Raw genomic sequence first — 17,349 nt, forward strand, 5'->3', positions numbered from 1 at the left:
ATCATGACCAATGTTAAAGCATTGGTGGAGTTTGGGAGGAATTAACTTGGGATGATGGGAGTTGTAGTTCACCCATAAGAGAAGAGCATTATGAACTCTTCCAACTATGGATCTTGGCCAAACTTGGCACAGCTACCTATCATGCACAATGTCATGTATGAGTGGAGTTGGGGGGGGGGGGATTGACTTGGGATGATGGGAGTTGTAGTTCACTAATCTGCAAAGAGCATTGTGAAGCCCTCTGAGGATAGATCTGGAGGACCATACTTGGCACACAGACCTATCATGACCAATGATGGGAATGGACCCCAGGGTGATGGGAGTTTATTTGGATGCATCAAACCACCTTCCATTTAGCTCAGGCATGGGCCAACTTCGGCCCTCCCTCCAGGTGTTTTGGACTCCAACTCCCACAATTCCTAACAGCCTACCGGCTGTTAGGAATTGTGGGAGTTGGAGTCCAAAACACCTGGAGGGAGAGCCGAAGTTGGCCCATGCCTGCTCTACAGTGGGGAGAAGAAAAAAAATCTGAAGTCTTCAGGCGGCCTGTCGGCTTGGGCGGCGCCTCCCTCGGCTTCCTATTGGCCGAGGCGGCCTTTGCCGTCAGAGCTTCCTGCCGCTTTTGTCCTTCGCTTTTCCCCTTTTCTCCTCCGAAGTCCTTTTTGCCTCCCTTGCAGAGAAGGAAGAGAAGAAGTTAGTCCTTGCAGAGAAGGAGGAGGAGAAGACCTCTCGAAAGAGGAGTCGCTGCGGGTTTGCAAAGAGGAAGCGGGTTTTGCACGGGTGCCTTTTGGGATCTTCATGCAGCAGCTGCAGCAGAAGAAGTGCAAAAAGTCCCTTTCCAACTTGGCTGAAGTTCGATTATGATTATGATTCCTACCAAAGGATCGCTTATTCTGCTGCTGGAGACTCAAGGATCTTGACTATTTACTCTTGGGAGTGGATTTTGGTTCCTTCTCCTTCTACATATATTGTTTTGGATCAGATCTATGGAGTCCAGGAAGCTATCCAGAAGCTGAGCCTTGCCTGCAACGAAGAAAGGGAAATAGAGGTCAGAAGTATTTCTTTAGTTGTTGTTGTTGTTGTTCTCCTCCTCCTCCTCCATCTTCTCCTTTTCCTTCTCCACTTTCTCCTTCGCCTCCTCCTCTTCCTCCTTCTCCTTCACCTTCTCCTCCTCCTCCTTCTTCTCCTCTTTCTTCTCCACCTTCACCTCCTCCTTCTCCTACACCTTCTTCTTCAGCATCTTCTCTTTCTCCTTCTCCACCTTCACCTTCTCCTCCTCCTCCTTTTACTTCTCCTCTTTCTCCTTTGCCTTCTCCTCCTCCCTCTTCTTCTCCTTCCTCATCTCCTCCTCCTCCTCCTCCGCCTTTTTCTTCTTCTTCTATTCCTCCTCCTTCTTTTCCTTTGCATTCTCCTCGTCCTCTTCCTTCTCCTCCTCCTTATCCTTCTCGTCCTCTTCCTTCTTCTCCTTCTTCTCCTCCTCCTTTTTCTCCTCCTCCTCCTCCTTCTCCTTCTCCTTCTTCTGCACTGTAGAATTAATGCAGTTCGACACCACTTTCTCTGCCATGACTCAAGGCTATGGAGTCCTGGGAGGTATAGTTCCCCAAACTCTATCTATAGCCTTCTCTGAGAAAGTGGGTTGGAGCCTCTGCAAACTACAAACCCCAGGATTCCATAGCATTGAGCCATGGCGGCTAAACTGATGTCAAACTGCATGAATTCTGGCTAGTCATTAAGCTAAATGTGGATGATCGGAGGTGCAGTCCAAGAGAGAGAGAGAGAGAGAGAGAGAGAGAGAGAGAGAGAAGTTTCCAAGCTCTTGCCAAAAGCCAATCCAGCAAGAAGGGGGAGACTGCTTTCTATTTATCTAATCAATCTATCAGTGGATGATGGGAGCTGCAGTCCAAGAGAGAGAAACACTGCCAAGTTCTTGCCATAAGCCAATCCAGTAAGCGGGTGACTGCTATCTTTCTCTCTCTATTTTTGGAGGATGGGAGCTGCAATCCAAGAGAGAGAAACACTGCCAAGTTTGTGCCATAAGCCAATCCAGCAAGAAGGGGGCGGCTGCTCTCTCTCTCTGTATCTGTGGATGATGGGAGTTGCAGTCCGAGAGAAACACTGCCAAGTTCTTGCTAAAAGCCAATCCACAAGAGAGTGACATACATCTGTCTGTCTGTCTATCCATCCATCCATCCATCCATGGATGATGGGAGCTGCAGTACAAGAGAGAGAAAAACACAGTCAAGTTCTTGCCAAAAGCCAACCCAGCAAGGGAGCAAATGCATCTATCTATCATCTATCTATCTATCTATCTATCTATCTATCTATCTATCTATCTATCTTTCTATCTGTGGATGATGGGAGTTGCAGTCCAAGAGAAAGAAATGCTCAAAAGTAGTCAGCTGAACAATCCGGGGGAATGATATATAGACTGCAGTACAAAACCCTATATGCGAATGATGGGAGCTGCTTGTACAAAAGAGGGAGAAAGTCTCTTAAGGTCTTGCTCACTTAGAAGGGAGTGACATAGATATGGATGATGGGAGTTGCAGTCTGAGAGAGAGAGAGAGAAATGCTGCCAAGTTCTTGCCAATAGTCAATCCAGCAAGAAGGGAGGAACTGTGTGTGTGTGTGTGTGTGAGAGAGAGCGAGATCTGTGGATGATGGGAGTTGCAGTCAAAGAGAAAGAAATGCTCCAAAATTGGGTTGTTGTAGGTTTTTTCAGGCTATATGGCCATGTTCTAAAGGCATTTTCTCCTGACATTTCGCCTGCATCTATGGCAAGCATCCTCAGAGGTAGTGAGGATGCTTGCCATAGATGCAGGCAAAACGTCAGGAGAAAATGCCTTTAGAACATGGCCATGTAGCCCGAAAAAACCTACAACAACCCAGTCATTCCAGCCATGAAAGCCTTCGACAATACATTGCTCCAAAATTGTTAGCTCAACAATCGGGGAATTATATAAATATAGGCTAAATGCAGTACAAACCCCAGATGTGGATGATGGGAGCTGCAGTATAAAAGAGGGAGAAAGTATGTCAAGTTCTTGATTGGTTAGAAGGGAGTGACAGATATGGATGATGGGAGTTGCAGTCCAAGAGAGAGAGAGAAAAATGCTGCCAAGTTCTTGCCAAAAGTTAGCTCAGTAGCAATGGAAAGGGACAATTGTATATTCTTGCTATATTGTTGTATTATTGTTATTATTGTTGTTGCAAATCCTGAGGGTTCCTGCTGGCCACTCCACTCAAGTGCAAAACTTTTTCTAATCTCTCTCCCCTTGAACACACATCCCTTCATGTCTTCTGTTTCCTGTTGTGTGTTTTTCTTCTCTCTTAAAAAAAACTAGCCTTTTTTGCAACCCGCCTCCAAAAACTTGCAAGAATACATTGCACAGCTTTAAACGTCTCCAATGGTACCGCACATGCCTGCAAAGGATAGAGTTAGGTTCCATCTACACCAGGCATGGGCAAACTTGGGCCCTCTCTCCAGGTGTTTTGGACTTCAACTCCCACCATTCCTAACAGCCTCAGGCCCCTTCCTTTTCCCCCTCAGCCGCTTAAGCGGCTGAGGGGGAAAAGGAAAGGGCCTGAGGCTGTTAGGAATGGTGGGAGTTGAAGTCTAAAACACCTGAAGGGCCCAGGTTACCCCATGCTTGGTGTAAATGCACCCTGAGAAGGAGTTCAAGGTCTGAAAGCTGAAAGTTCACTACTGTTTACATGTGTCCCTTGCAGCCAGTAAGGAAGTAACTTTGCCAACCTGCCTGCGCAGCAGCCATATATATGTAACTACTGCTGTCTCAGGCTTTGCCTCATTTCCTGGAAATCAACGTGACTCCACGCTTTTCAAAGTCTTTTCTAACTCTGGTGGCCTTTATCAATCCCTGGCATCACAGTTTGGAGAAGTTCCCAACCAAGGAGACCAGCAATCACTCTAGGTGTGGATTCTGGGCTTTGCAATCCAAAAGAGAGAGAAATGCAAAAAGTCCAACACCAACAAGTTCTTGCAACATCAAAAGGGGAGTGATGGTATTATTGTTCTGTTGTGCATGTCCAGAGTTCCCAAGTCCAAGTTCTTGCAACAAGTCCAACATCCAAAGGGGAATTATGGTATTAGAGTTCTGTTGTGCATGTGCAGAGCTCCCAAGTCTAAGTTTTTGCAACAATTCCAACATCAAAAGGGGAGTGATGGTATTAGAGTTCTGTTGTGCATGTGCAGAGTTCCCAAGTCTAAGTTTTTGCAACAAGTCCAACATCAAAAGGGAAGTGATGGTATTAGAGTTCTGTTGTGTATGTGCAGAGTTCCCAAGTCCAACATCCAAAGGGGAGTGGTGGTATTAGAGTTCTGTTGTGCATGTGCAGAGTTCCGAAGTCCAGTATCAAGTTCTTGCAACAATTCCAACATCAAAAGGGGAGTGATGGTATTAGAGTTCTGTTGTGCATGTGCAGAGTTCCCAAGTCCAAGTTCTTGCAACAAGTCCAACATCAAAAGGGGAGTGATAGTATTAGAGTTCTTTTGTGCATGTGCAGAGTTTCCAAGTCCAAGTTCTTGCAACAAGTCCAACATCAAAAGGGGAGTGATGGTATTAGAGTTCTGTTGTGCATGTGCAGAGTTCCCAAGTCCAAGTTCTTGCAACAAGTCCAACATCAAAAGGGAAGTGATGGTATTAGAGTTCTGTTGTGCATGTGCAGAGTTCCCAAGTCCAACATCAAGTTCTTGCAACAAGTCCAACAGCAAAAGAGGAGTGATGGTATTAGAGTTCTGTTGTGTATGCGCAGAGTTACCAACAAGTTCTTGCAACAAGTCCAACATCAAAAGGGAAGTGATGGTATTAGAGTTCTGTTGTGCATGTGCAGAGTTCCCAACTCCAACATCAAATTCTTGCAAGAAGTCCAACATCAAAAGGGGAGTGATGGTATTAGAGTTCTGTTGTGCATGTGCAGAGTTACCAACTCCAACATCAAATTCTTGCAACAAGTCCAACATCAAAAGGGAGTGATGGTATTAGAGTTCTGTTGTGCATGTGCAGAGTTCCCAAGTCCAACATCAAGTTCTTGCAACAAGTCCAACAGCAAAAGAGGAGTGATGGTATTAGAGTTCTGTTGTGCATGTGCAGGTTCCCTAGTCCAAGTTCTTGCAACAAGTCCAATGTCAAAAGGGGAGTGATGGTATTAGAGTTTCATTGTGCACATGCAGAGTTTTTTCTCCTTTTATTGAATATTTCTTTGGTTTCACGTAGGAAGGAAATAAAGAAATGTGTAGAGCAGGCATAGGCCTTCCAGGTGTTTTGGACTTCAACTCCCACAATCCCTAATAGCCTACCAGCTGTTAGGAATTGTGGGAGTTTTTTAATTGTATCAGAAGCGAACTGATAGTACAGTTGTAATCTATTTTAAAAGCACAAAGTTAAAAAACTTGGCATGATACTAAATGTCCTTTGACAAGAAGCTGGCCACTTGGAGTGCCTCTCGTGTGGCTGTAAGAAGGTCCTCCATTGTGCATGTGACAGGGTGCAGACTGCATTGTAATATGTGGTCTGTGGTTTGCTCTTCTCCACACTCGCGTGTTGCGGACTCTACTTTGTGGCCCCATTTCTTAAGGTTGGCTCTGCATCTTGTGGTGCCTGAGCGCAGTCTGTTCAGCGACTTCCGTGTCACCCAGTCTTTTGTGTGCCTAGAAGGGAATCTCTCATTTGGTATCAGCCATGGCTTGAGATTCGTGGTTTGAGCCTGCCACTTTTGGACTCTTGCTTGCTGAAGTGTTCCTGCGAGTATCTCTGTTGATCTTAGAATGCTATTTCCTGATTTATGGCATTGGTGTGCTGGCTGATATCCGAACAGAGGATGTGCCGGAGATGTCACTGCCTTGTGTCCTTTCCTTATTGGCTGCTACTTCCCTACAAATGCCAGGTGGTGCAATACTGGCTAAACAATATAATTTCTCCAGTGTTGTGGGGCGTAGACATCCTGTGATAATGGGTCATGTCTCATTAAGAGCCATGTCTCATTAAGAGCCACATCCACTGTTTTAGCGTGGTGAGAAGTGCTCCACACTGGGCATGCGTACTCAGCAGCAGAGTAGCAAAGTGCAAGGGCAGATGTCTTCACTGTATCTGGTTGTGATCCTTAAGTTGTGCCAGTCAGCTTTCATATGATGGTGTTCCTAGCATCCACTTTTTGCTTGATATTCAAGCAGTGTTTCTTGTAGGTCAGAGCATGGTCCAGGTTAACTCCCAGGTATTTGGGTGCACTGCAATGCTCCAGTGGGATTCCTTCCCAGGTAATCCTCAGAGCTCGAAGTGCTTGTCTGTTCTTAAGATGAAAAGCACATGTCTGTGTTCTGGATGGATTAGGAATCAGCCTGTTTTCCCTGTAATAGGCAGTAAGAGTGCCTAAAGATTTGGAGACCTTCTCTTCAACCATTTCAAAGCTTCCTGCTGGGGTGATGATGGCACAATCGTCAGCAAAGATCAAACTCTTTGTCCCTTCTTGCAGTGGCTGATCATTTGTGTAAATATCAAACATTGATGGAGTTATCACACACCCCTGAAGCAGGCCCTTCTTCTGTCTTCGCAATCTGTTTCTCTGGTCCTGAATTCAACAAAAAAGCTCCTGTTTTGTAGCAGATTTCCTATGAAGTGGATGAGGTGGTAGTCCTTTGTGATATTATAAGTTTTTTCTTAGGAGAAGGCAGTGATTTACAGTGTCATAAGCTGACACCAGAAGCAACCAGATGTGACTTGCAACATTGTGAGAGTTGTAGTCCAAAACACCCGTGGGGCCAACATTTGCCTTGGCCTGGTGTAGAGTATGTTTTTGCTTCAGATAGACACAGGACTTGGCACATATTGCTCCGGTGCAAATAAATGAAAAAAATAGGCAGTCAAGTGTATGAAGAAAAAAAAATAGAATGGATCAAGTGGATGTGTTGAGATTGTAAATGAAGCATTTACACATTTTGTAAGTATTTACCTTCAAATCAAAGGTCAGCATATGGTGACGCCCATACATTTCACAGAGTTTTGCCAGAGACGCTTCTTTCTTTCCAATTTCTTGCTTTGAAACCTTCCTTCCAGCAGCAAATATTCCTTAGCCATCTCCCATCCAAATACTAACCAGGACCGACCCTGCTTGGCTTACAAGTTCCTGATTAGCTTCCAGGTTCTTTGTAGCACAACTAGCATTAGGATCATAGGGTTTGCGCAGGGAGTAGAACCTGTTCTGAACTGCAAGCAAAAGGGAGGAAACCAGGAAATGTGTTTGAAAGCAGGCCTGATGTTGGCAAAGAGTTTCCCTTGTGATGGAGGTTTGGTCTGTTAAAGCAAGCACCTTTATACCAGAACTGCTTTATGAAGATTTTGGAATACGTTGCATGTATGAACCTAATGAGAAATCATCCAGAATGTTTGGAACTAGAGGTATTTCGGAATTCAGATTTACTTGAAAGTTGGAACATTGGCATATAGGTTGTTGTGAGTTTTCTGGGCTGTATGGCCATGTTCCAGAAGCATTCTCTCCTGATGTTTCTCCTGTATCTATGGCAGGCATCCTCAAAGGTTGAGAGGTCTGTTGGAAATTAGGAAAATTGGGTTCATATATCTGTGGAAGGGCCAGGTTGGGAGAAAGAACTCTTGTCTGTTTGAGTTATGTAGGTGTGAATGTTTCAATTGACCACTTTGATTAGCATTTAATGGCCCAGCAGTTTCAGGGTCTGGCTTCTTACTGCCTGGGGGAAATCCTTTGTTGGGAGGTGATTAGCTGGCCCTGATTGTTTATTGTCTGGAATTCCCCTGTTTTGAGTGTTGTTCTTTATTTACTGTTATGAATTTAGTGTTTTTAAATACTGGCAGCCAAACTTTGTTCATTTTCATGGTTTCTTTCTTTCTGTTGAAAGAAAGAAATGCTTGTGTATTTCAATGGCTTAATCAGACTACACAGAGAAGCCATTGAAATACACAAGCATGTGGACAATTTCAACAGAAACCATGAAAATGAACAAAATCTGGCTACCAGTATTAAAAAACTCTAAAATTACAACAGCACAACAACAGAGAGGAAACAAACAAGGACATCTAATCACCTCTCAACAAAAGTTTGCTCCAGGCACTGTCAGGCCATTATATGCTAATCAAGGGGGTCAGTAGAAACATTCACACCTAGCTCCAGCAGACAAGAGTCCCTTGTCCCACCCTGGTCATTCCACAGATATATAAACCCTTTGTCCTAGTTCCAACAGACCTCACAACCTCTGAGGATGCTTGCCATAGATGCAGGCGAAACGTCAGGAGAGAATGTCTCTAGACCATGGCCATATACCCAAAAAAACCTACAACAACCCAGTGATTCCAGCCATGAAAGCCTTCGGCAATACAATGCTCAACTTGTGTGAGGAAAAAGAGGTGGATTTGAGCCTTTAAGGCTGGATCTACACTAATGTATAATGCATACGGATATAATCCAAAGCAGATAATACTGGATTATCTGGCAGTGTAGATGGGGCCGGTGAAGCCTCAGATGCCTTGGGAAACACTGCTTTAAGTGCTGCAAAAACGATGCACTTCTGTTGGAGATTTCTGTAGAAAGTATGGGAAGAACTCTCTTGAAATATTAGTACCAAGTATATATAATAAGAGCAGACTTCAACCTCAATTCCTTCCAGAGGAGATGGAAATTTCGGCTGTTGGCCGACACACCCACACAGCTGTTGTTCGCTGGTTGCATCAGATGGAAGCATTTGACTTCTCTTTTCAGTCCCAGGGAAAAGGTGTCTTGGTTTCTTGTCGTTTCTCAAAAGTTTTGAGTTGAATGGGTTGCGTTTGCCCTCTCTGCTCACTTATTGTGGCTGTATTATTTTCAACAAAACACACTTTAAAAGGAAGTCAACTTTGACACAGGATTCAAGCAGCACAAAAGAAGAACAAATACTTTTGGTGATGCTGCCTCACCAAATGAGAGCTGGACGGAGACTGCAAGAGCCATCAAGTCCAACCCTTTGCCATGCAAGAATACACAGCTAAAGCTCTCCTGAACAATGCCCATCCAAACTTCATTTCAAGACCTCCAAAGAAGGGGAATTCACCATCTCCTAACGTGGTTCAGTCCAGTTTGTTGTTGTTTATTCATTCAGCCCCTTCCAACTCTTGGTGACCTCCTAGACCAGTGGTTCTCAACCTTGCTAATGCCATGACCCCTTAATGCCGTTCCATATGTTGTGGTGACCCCCAACCATAATATTGTTTTCGTTGCTACTTGATACCTGTCATTTTAGTACTGTGATGAATCGTAATGTAAATATCCGATATGCAGGATATATTTTCATACACTGGACTAAATTGAGCACAAATACCCAATATGCCCAAATGTGAATGCTAGTGGGGTTGAGGACGGGGGATTGATTTTGTAATTTGGGAGTTGTAGTTGCTGGGATTTATAGTTCACCTATAATCAAAAAGCATTCTGAACTCCACCAGTGATGGATTTAAACCGAACTTGGCACAAAGAACTCCCATGACCAACAGAAAACACTGGAAGGGTTTTGTGGGCATTGACCTTGAGTTTGGGAGTTGTAGTTCACCTATATCCAGAGGAGCGCTGTGGATTCATGCAATGATGGATCTGGACCAAACTTGGCACGAATACTCAGTATGCCCAAATATAAACACTGGTAGAGTCTGGGGAAAATAGACCTTGACATTTGGGAGTTGTAGTTGTTGGGATTTATAGTTCACCTACGATCAAAGAGCATCCTGAACTCGACCAACAATAGAATTGGGTCAAACTTCCCACACAGAATCCCAATGACCACCAGAAAATATTGTGTTTTCTGATGGTCTTTGGCGACCCCTGATGGTCTTTGGCGACCCCTCAGGGGTCCCGACCTCCAGGTTGAGAAACACTGTCCTAGACCATTCCAAGCCAGCACTCCCTGTCAGCCGTCACCACCCCCAGCTCCTTCAGAGTCAAGCCAGTCACTTCAAGGTTACCACCCATCCACCTTGCCTTGGCCGGCGCCTCCTCCTTTTTCCCCAGCATCATTCTCTTCTCCAAGCTTTCCTTTCTTCTCATGATGTGGCCAAAGAACTTCATCTTTGCCTCTAATATCCTTCCCTCCAATGAGTAGTTGGGCTTTATTTCCTGAAGTATGGACTGGTTGGATCTTCTTGCCGTCCAAGGGACTCTCAGGATTTTCCTCCAACACCACAGTTCAAAAGTGTCTCTCTTTCTTTGCTCAGCCTTCGCTAAGGTCCAGCTCTCACATCCATAGGTTACTGTGGGGAATACCATTGCTTTAACTATGCGGATCTTCATTTCCAGTGTGATGTCTCTATTCTTTACTATTTTATCGAGATTGGTCCTTGCTCTCCTCCCAAGAAGGAAACGTCTTCCAGTTTCCTGGCCACAGTCTGCATCTGCAGTAATCTTTGCGCCTAGAAATACAAAGTCTGTCATGGCCTCCAGGTTTTCTCCCTCTATTTGCCAGTTATCAATCAGTCTGGTTGCCATCATCTTGGTTGTTTTGATGTTTAACTGCAACCCAGCTTTTGCACTTTCTTCTTTCACCTTGATTAGAAGGCTCCTCGGCTCCTCCTTGCTTTTGGCTATCGAAGTGGTATCATCTGCATATCTAAGGTTGTTGATGTTTCTTCCAGCAATTTTAACTCCAGCCTTGCATTCATCAAGCCCCGCACATCACATGATGTGTTCTGCATACAAGTTGAATAGGTTGGGTGAGAGTATACAACCCTGCCATACGCCTTTCCCAATCTTGAACCAGGCTGTTGTTCTGTACAACTTGGTTGTTATACAGATTCCTCAGGAGACGGCCAAGGTGACTTGGTGTCCCCAGACCACCACAGTTTATTCAGTAGCTTTTATTTCGGTCAACAAACCATCGGCTAAGTCAAGTGAAAGTAGAATAATGAAATACAACATTTAAGTAATTAATAACATCATAATTTGGCTTATGATTAATGAAAATAAGTATCACAATTCGCTAAACCACAGTTCATTATGATCCACACAGTCCAGTAACAGCTCTTATAGTTAAGAAATACCTCTTAATATTTAAGCGGGATCTGTTTTATTCCTAATTGAATCCAGTGCTTTGTATTCTGCTTTTTGTGATCACTAGAATTGTCATGGTTCCATCCTGTGAAATATGAGGATTTGTAGTTTGGTACAAGAATGACACAAAGGGTATCTTGAGTATCTCTTGAACCTACGGATCCATAGGATGGAGCTTTGGCAGTCAAAGTGGAATCACCGTTCTGTGTTTGTATTGTATGAATATACCTCGTGCGTTAGCAGATCAGCTCTTAGGCTGAGATCCTGCATCTGCAAATGGGAAAAGTACTTTGCACTCCAGTAGTTTAAAGTCAGGGAAAGGAGGAAGGGATATAGTCACTACCCAGTAGATTCAGGCAAGAGCAAACTGCTGCAGCCTCTCCTTGCTTTCCCATCAGTATCTGTTGCCATCTTGACCACACTCTTAAGTCACTTTCCAACACATATTCCATTTTCCAGAATGTTAACTGGCGCTCCTTACAGAGAGAAGTCAACCCTCCTGTTCAAGGAGCTCCACTGGCTGCCATTCATTTTCTGGTCCCAATTCAAGGTGCAGGTGCTCACCTACAAAGCCTTAAACGGTTTGGGACCTGCCTACCTGCGTGACCGCATCTCCGTCTATGAACCCACACGTTCTCTTCGTTCATCTGGAGAGGCCCTGCTCGCGATCCCACCTGCATCGCAGGTGTGTCTAGTGGGGACGAGAGACAGGGCCTTTTCTGTAGTGGCCCCCTGATTTTGGAACAACCTCCCCAAGGACATCAGACAAGCCCCTACACTGGCAGTCTTTAGGAAGAATTTGAAGACCTGGCTGTTCCGGTGTGCCTTTCCAGAAAAGGAAAACTTGTCCCAGAAGCACTATCAGAGATTTAAGATTGTCTGCACATTGCACTTACCCTACTTTTCACCTGTCATACTCAGCACTTTTTAATCTGTACCCATTACATTTGGCCCGGCCCTAGTTTTATCGTGGTATGGTGTATTGTCTTATTGTTTACTGTTATTGCTTAACGTTTTGATTTGCATGAAATGTTATGTGTATTGTTATGCTGTTGTTTTATTGAGGCCTTGGCCTTTGTAAGCCGCATCGAGTCCTGCGGGAGATGTTAGCAGGGTACAAATAAAGTTAATAATAATAACAACAACAACAACAACAACAACAACAACAACAATAATAATATAATTTTGCATTCTGTGAAATATTGGATAGTATATCAGTTTTAAAAATAGCCAATACATCCAGGGGATGGGACAAGGTGGAATTTCAAAATAGATACACCCAATTTCTGTTTGGTAACAGGGCAGATACTGTGTATTGAGGCTCTTTCACCAGTATGCAAAACCCAGAACTGATCTGTGTTCTGTTTCACAAGAATAAAATTGTCTTCTTGTGGTGTGTGAACTCAATGAGGGGGATTTCTCGGGCCTTTGGAAGGGGTGCTGTTGACAGTGTTGCTATTCTGCTATCGACCTGAAAGGCTTCTTTATACACTCCTCCATCAAAGTAAGAGCAGGGTCTTTGGTTTCCCGGCTCCTCTAATGAATCTTGGTTTTTGGCGCGTAGAAACCCACAACTGTGCTAAGTACCAGCAAAGAGATGCTTTATGTCAAAAGCAATTGGAGCTGGCGAGCGAGCGGGGACGTGCTTCCACCGGGAAAAGAAAGATGGGGGCAGAGCGGGAAGGGAACTCAAAACTTGCAAAGAAGGGAAATACTTTCCAAAGAGGTGCTGGATGCTTCTGTGGTCCATCAAACAGAGGTGGAGGTTGTTCGGCGGTAAGAAGTTAGAAGTAACAGGGCCTTGTTCATGCTTCCAAAGCTATGCCTGGCTTTTTCCCTTGGTATGCCCTGCTTCTGGCATGCTGGGCATTTTTTACATTGGGTTGTAACAACATGACCACAACTATTGTCCAAGACTCTGTAGAGCTATTGATGGTTGGAAGGTGCAAACAAACCTTGCAGGTATGCAGAGTAATCCCTCTGCTTTCGCAATGTTAGGGGCACAGCTCCTCTGTGAAAGTGGAGATACTTCAATGGTATGGGAAGCAATGGGGCACCACTACTATTGTGCCTGGGGAGGAAGGAGTTGGAGTTGGATTGTGCCTTAGGAGTCAGAGTCGAAGGGATTCTGCAGTCATGTTGTTGTTCATTCGTTCAGTCGTCTCCGACTCTTCGTGACCTCATGGACCAGCCCACGCCGGAGCTCCCTGTCAGCCGTCACCACCCCCAGCTCCTTCAAGGTCAGTCCAGTCACTTCAAGGATGCCATCCATCCATCTTGTCCTTGGTCGGCCCCTCTTCCTTTTGCCTTCCACTTTCCCCAGCATAATTGTCTTCTCTAGGCTTTGCTGTCTCCTCATGATGTGGCCAAAGGACTTCAACTTTGTCTCTAGTCTCCTTCCCTCCAATGAGCAGCCGGGCTTTATTTCCTGGAGGATGGACTGGTTGGATCTTCTCACTGTCCAAGGCACTCTCAGAACTTTCCTCCAGCACCACAGTTCAAAAGCATCTCTCTTCCTTCGCTCAGCCTTCCCTAAGGCCCAGCTCTCACATCCGTAGGTTACTACAGGGAATACCATGGCTTTGACTAGGCAATGGATCTTTGTTGCCAGTCTGATGTCTCTACTCTTTATTATTTTATCGAGACTGGTCTGCAGTCATAATACCTTGCAAAACCTAGCTCAATGTGTTGCTGAAGGCTTTCATGGCTGGAATCACTGGGTTGGTCTAAGTTTTTTGGGCTGGATGGCCATGTTCCAGTAGCATTCTCTCCTGATGTTTTACCTGCATCTGTGGCTGGCATCTTCAGAGGTTCTGTTGGCAATGAAGCAAGTGAAATGCATAATATATCTGTAGAATAATGTCTAGGGTGGGAGAAAGAACCCTTGTCTGTTTAAAGCAAGTGTGAATGTTGCAGTTAGCAAGTTTGAATAGCATTAAGTAGCCATGAAGCTGCAAAATCAATCAGTGAGGGGATATGCATAGGTGTAGCCTGGCCTCTGTTGCCTGGAGGCCTCCTCTGTGTGAAAGGTGTTAACTGGCCCTTGATTGCTTTTTGTCTGGTGTTCCCCTGTTTCTGAGTGGTGTTTGTTATTTACTGTCTTGATTCTGGTGTCTTTTTAATACTGGTAACCAGATTTTATTCTTTTTCATGATTTTCTCCTTTCTGTTGAAATTGTCCACATGCTTGTGGATTTCAGTGGCTTCTCTGTGTAGTCTAACATGATAGTTGTCTGAGTGGTCCAGCATTTCTGTGTTCTTAAATAATATTCTGTGTCCAGGTTGGCTCATCAAGTGCTCTGCTACGGCTGACTTCTCTGGTTGAATTAGTCTGCAGTGCCTTTCATGTCCTTTGATTTGTGTTTGGGCAATGCTGCTGCGTTGGGTAGTCAACAGCTGCATGGTATGTGGTAGACTCCCGCAGTGGTTAGAGGATCCCTCTTATCTTTTGCTGAACGTAGCATTTGTTGGATTTTCTTAGTGGGTCTGTAGATGGTTTGTAGGTTGTGTTTCTTCATCAGCTTACCTATGCGGTCAGTGGTTCCCTTGATGTATGGCAAGAATGCTTTTCCTCTGCGTGGATCTTTGTCTTGACGCTCGTGCCTTGTTCTTGGTCTTGTAGCTCTTCTGATGTCTGAGGTGGAGTCTCCATTGACCTGGAGAGCCCAGTTTAGGTGGTTCAGTTCACCTTGGAGAAGGCGGGTTTCACAGATTATGCTACTTCATAACTGATTTTGCTACTGTTATGAATCGTAATGTAAATATCTGATATGCAGGATGCATTTTCATTCACTAGACCAAATTTGGCACAAATACCTAATACACCCAATTTGAATACTGGTGGGGTTGGAGGGGGGATTGATTTTGTCATTTGGGAGTTGTAGTTGCTGGGATTTATAGTTCATCTACAATCAAAGAGTATTCTGAACTCCACCAACGATGGAACTGGCACCCAGAACTCTCATGACAAACAAAATACTGGGAGAGTTTGGTGGGCATTGTCCTCGAGTTTTGGAGTTGTAGTTCACCTACATACAGAGAGCACTGTGGAGTCAAACAATTATGAATCTGGACCAAACTTGGCATGGATACTCAATATGCCCAAATGTGAATTCTGGTGGCGTTTGGAGAAAATAGACCTTGACATTTGGGAGTTGAGGTTGCTGGGATTTACAGTTCACCTACAATCAAAGAGCATTCTGAACCCCACCAACGATAGCATTAGGCCAAACTTCCGACACAGATCCCCCATGACCAACAGAAAATACAGTGTTTTCCGATGGTCGTTGGCAACCTCCCTGACACCCTCTGTGACCCCCCCTCCCGGGGTCCTGGCCCCCCAAGTTGAGAAACGCTGATCTACACTGTAGAATTAATGCAGTTTGAAACCACTTTAGTTGCTATGGTTCAATGTTATGGAATCCTGAGTATTGTTGTTTTACGAGGCTCTGCCTTCACTGCCAAAAGAACGCTGGTGACTCACCAATCTGTAAACACCCAGGATTCCACAGCATTGAGCCATAGCAGTGAAAGTAGTGTCAAAGTGCATTCATTTTACAGTGTAGATGCAACCACAGTCCAGTTTTCAAACCACCACACCATGCTGACTCTCTTCCTCTAAGATACAGAATGAGAAACTCTGCTCTGACATTTCAATGAATAGTTCTGAAATTCTTCTGTCTTCTTAAATTACAAACTTCCCTTTTCAAGAATCCATCTGAATGTCTTTTCTGTGCACCACGTGTATGGAAAACATCTTACAAGGGCCTGCGGAGGAAATATGGGATTCATCTTGGTTATTTTCTTTTCTCGGAGACTCCAGACACGGTGTTTGCTTTTCTCGGAAAGTGATACGTGGGACGAGGATCCTCAGCCGGGGCCCCGCTTGCGAATTTCCCACTCACCCCAGTGGTTTTCTAAAGTGATATAAACCAGAATGACAAATTGGGATACATTCAGAATGGCTTGAAAGAAGAAGAAGGAGAAAAAACCCCAAAGGAATGCAGTATATATTTTTTTGAAGTTGCAAGGAAAGAATTGGTTACTGTAGTGAAACGATGAACACTGGCTCTTTGATTTCACACCTGTTGCGCCAATGAGAGCCCTTGGTTTTCGGCTCAACATTTGCACTACTGTTTATGCAGGATGAATTGTTGGTTTTCAATGCTGTTGCATGACATCAAGTTGTTTCCGACTTAAAAGGGAGGCTAGTGTTTCTTAGCAAGAATTGCTCAGATTGGGTTAGCTGTTGCCTTCTTAGGCTGAGAGAGTGTGACTTGCTCAAAGTAACCCTGTTCTGTCGTGCGCTGGGCCTGTAAATAATTGTCTTTAAATAGGACGTGTGACCTTTGCCCAGCGGGAAAGTTCTCAGAGAAGTTCTCAGAGGTTTTCCACCACAAATAGTCTTTAGATGGCTTGTGAAGTATAACAAAATCCTTTATTAATGAACAATCAAACAAAAACTTCTCTTGTCTTCAGAAAGTTAAACAAATGATTCCAAACTTTCAAGCAACCGGTGGCTTCCTAATCTTGTCCACGAAGGGCAGGCAATTATCTTCAATAACTGATCCTTTGCTTTAAAGGAAAATCCCCTTTTTAACTTCTCTCAGGCTGACTGTAATCTAATTCTTACTGATGTGGGCTCCGCTACCGGGTCGAATTGCATCTCGAACGCCGAGTGGACCTACCAGTAAAGTTAGTAGATTCTTCAGCTGGAGTTCTTTAGTCTTTAGGCCTGTTTCCCTGGAAATCTTTGGAAATCTTTGGAGACTCTTAAGACTGTTCTCCCCCGGAAGATCTTAAGGGTTGAAGCTTTTGTACAGGGGAAGCTTGCACACATCATGTACATTAGCTTTCCTTGCTGAGACTAACTAAAAAATGGCTCCCTTCCCTTCCCAATTTCCCTGAGCAAGGGGCGGAACCAAAACTTAACGATGATGGACAGGTGACTTGCCCTATGACTGCAACCAAAGGAAGCCACCTTTCTGCAGAACCCATGAAACCCTGAACTGCAAGCAAACACTCAATACAAAGCAAATAAAGTGGGAGATCCTGGTACAGCCGTACCAGCACAAACCCAATGGGCTTCTATGGCTGCGTGGGGATTTATACCCTTGTCTCCAGAGTTCTAGTCAAACTGTTATACCATGTCATTGCTCAAACTGTTATACCATGTTGTTGTTGTTGTTGTTAGCTATCTTCCCTTTAGAGCAGGGGTGGGGTTTCAAAAGCTGGTTGGTGTTGGAAATAGCAGCCTTCTTCAAGCCTCCGTTAGTTATTTATTATGTATATA

General features: G+C 44.4%; 1 protein-coding gene across 2 annotated transcripts in view; it reads left to right on the plus strand.

Moving 5' to 3' along the window:
• The first annotated feature begins 605 nt into the window (after positions 1-605).
• The window catches only part of LOC132779008 (mitogen-activated protein kinase kinase kinase 3-like), a 121,284-nt gene continuing 104,540 nt past the window's right edge, over positions 606-17,349 (plus strand). For both annotated transcript variants that reach the window (XM_060782634.2, XM_060782635.2), the window contains exon 1: positions 606-1,048. The gene's annotated coding sequence lies outside the window, so the exon portion shown is untranslated. The remainder of the gene's footprint in view (positions 1,049-17,349) is intronic.

Source organism: Anolis sagrei, chromosome 6, assembly GCF_037176765.1.
Source record: "Anolis sagrei isolate rAnoSag1 chromosome 6, rAnoSag1.mat, whole genome shotgun sequence".
Taxonomy (NCBI): domain Eukaryota; kingdom Metazoa; phylum Chordata; class Lepidosauria; order Squamata; family Dactyloidae; genus Anolis; species Anolis sagrei.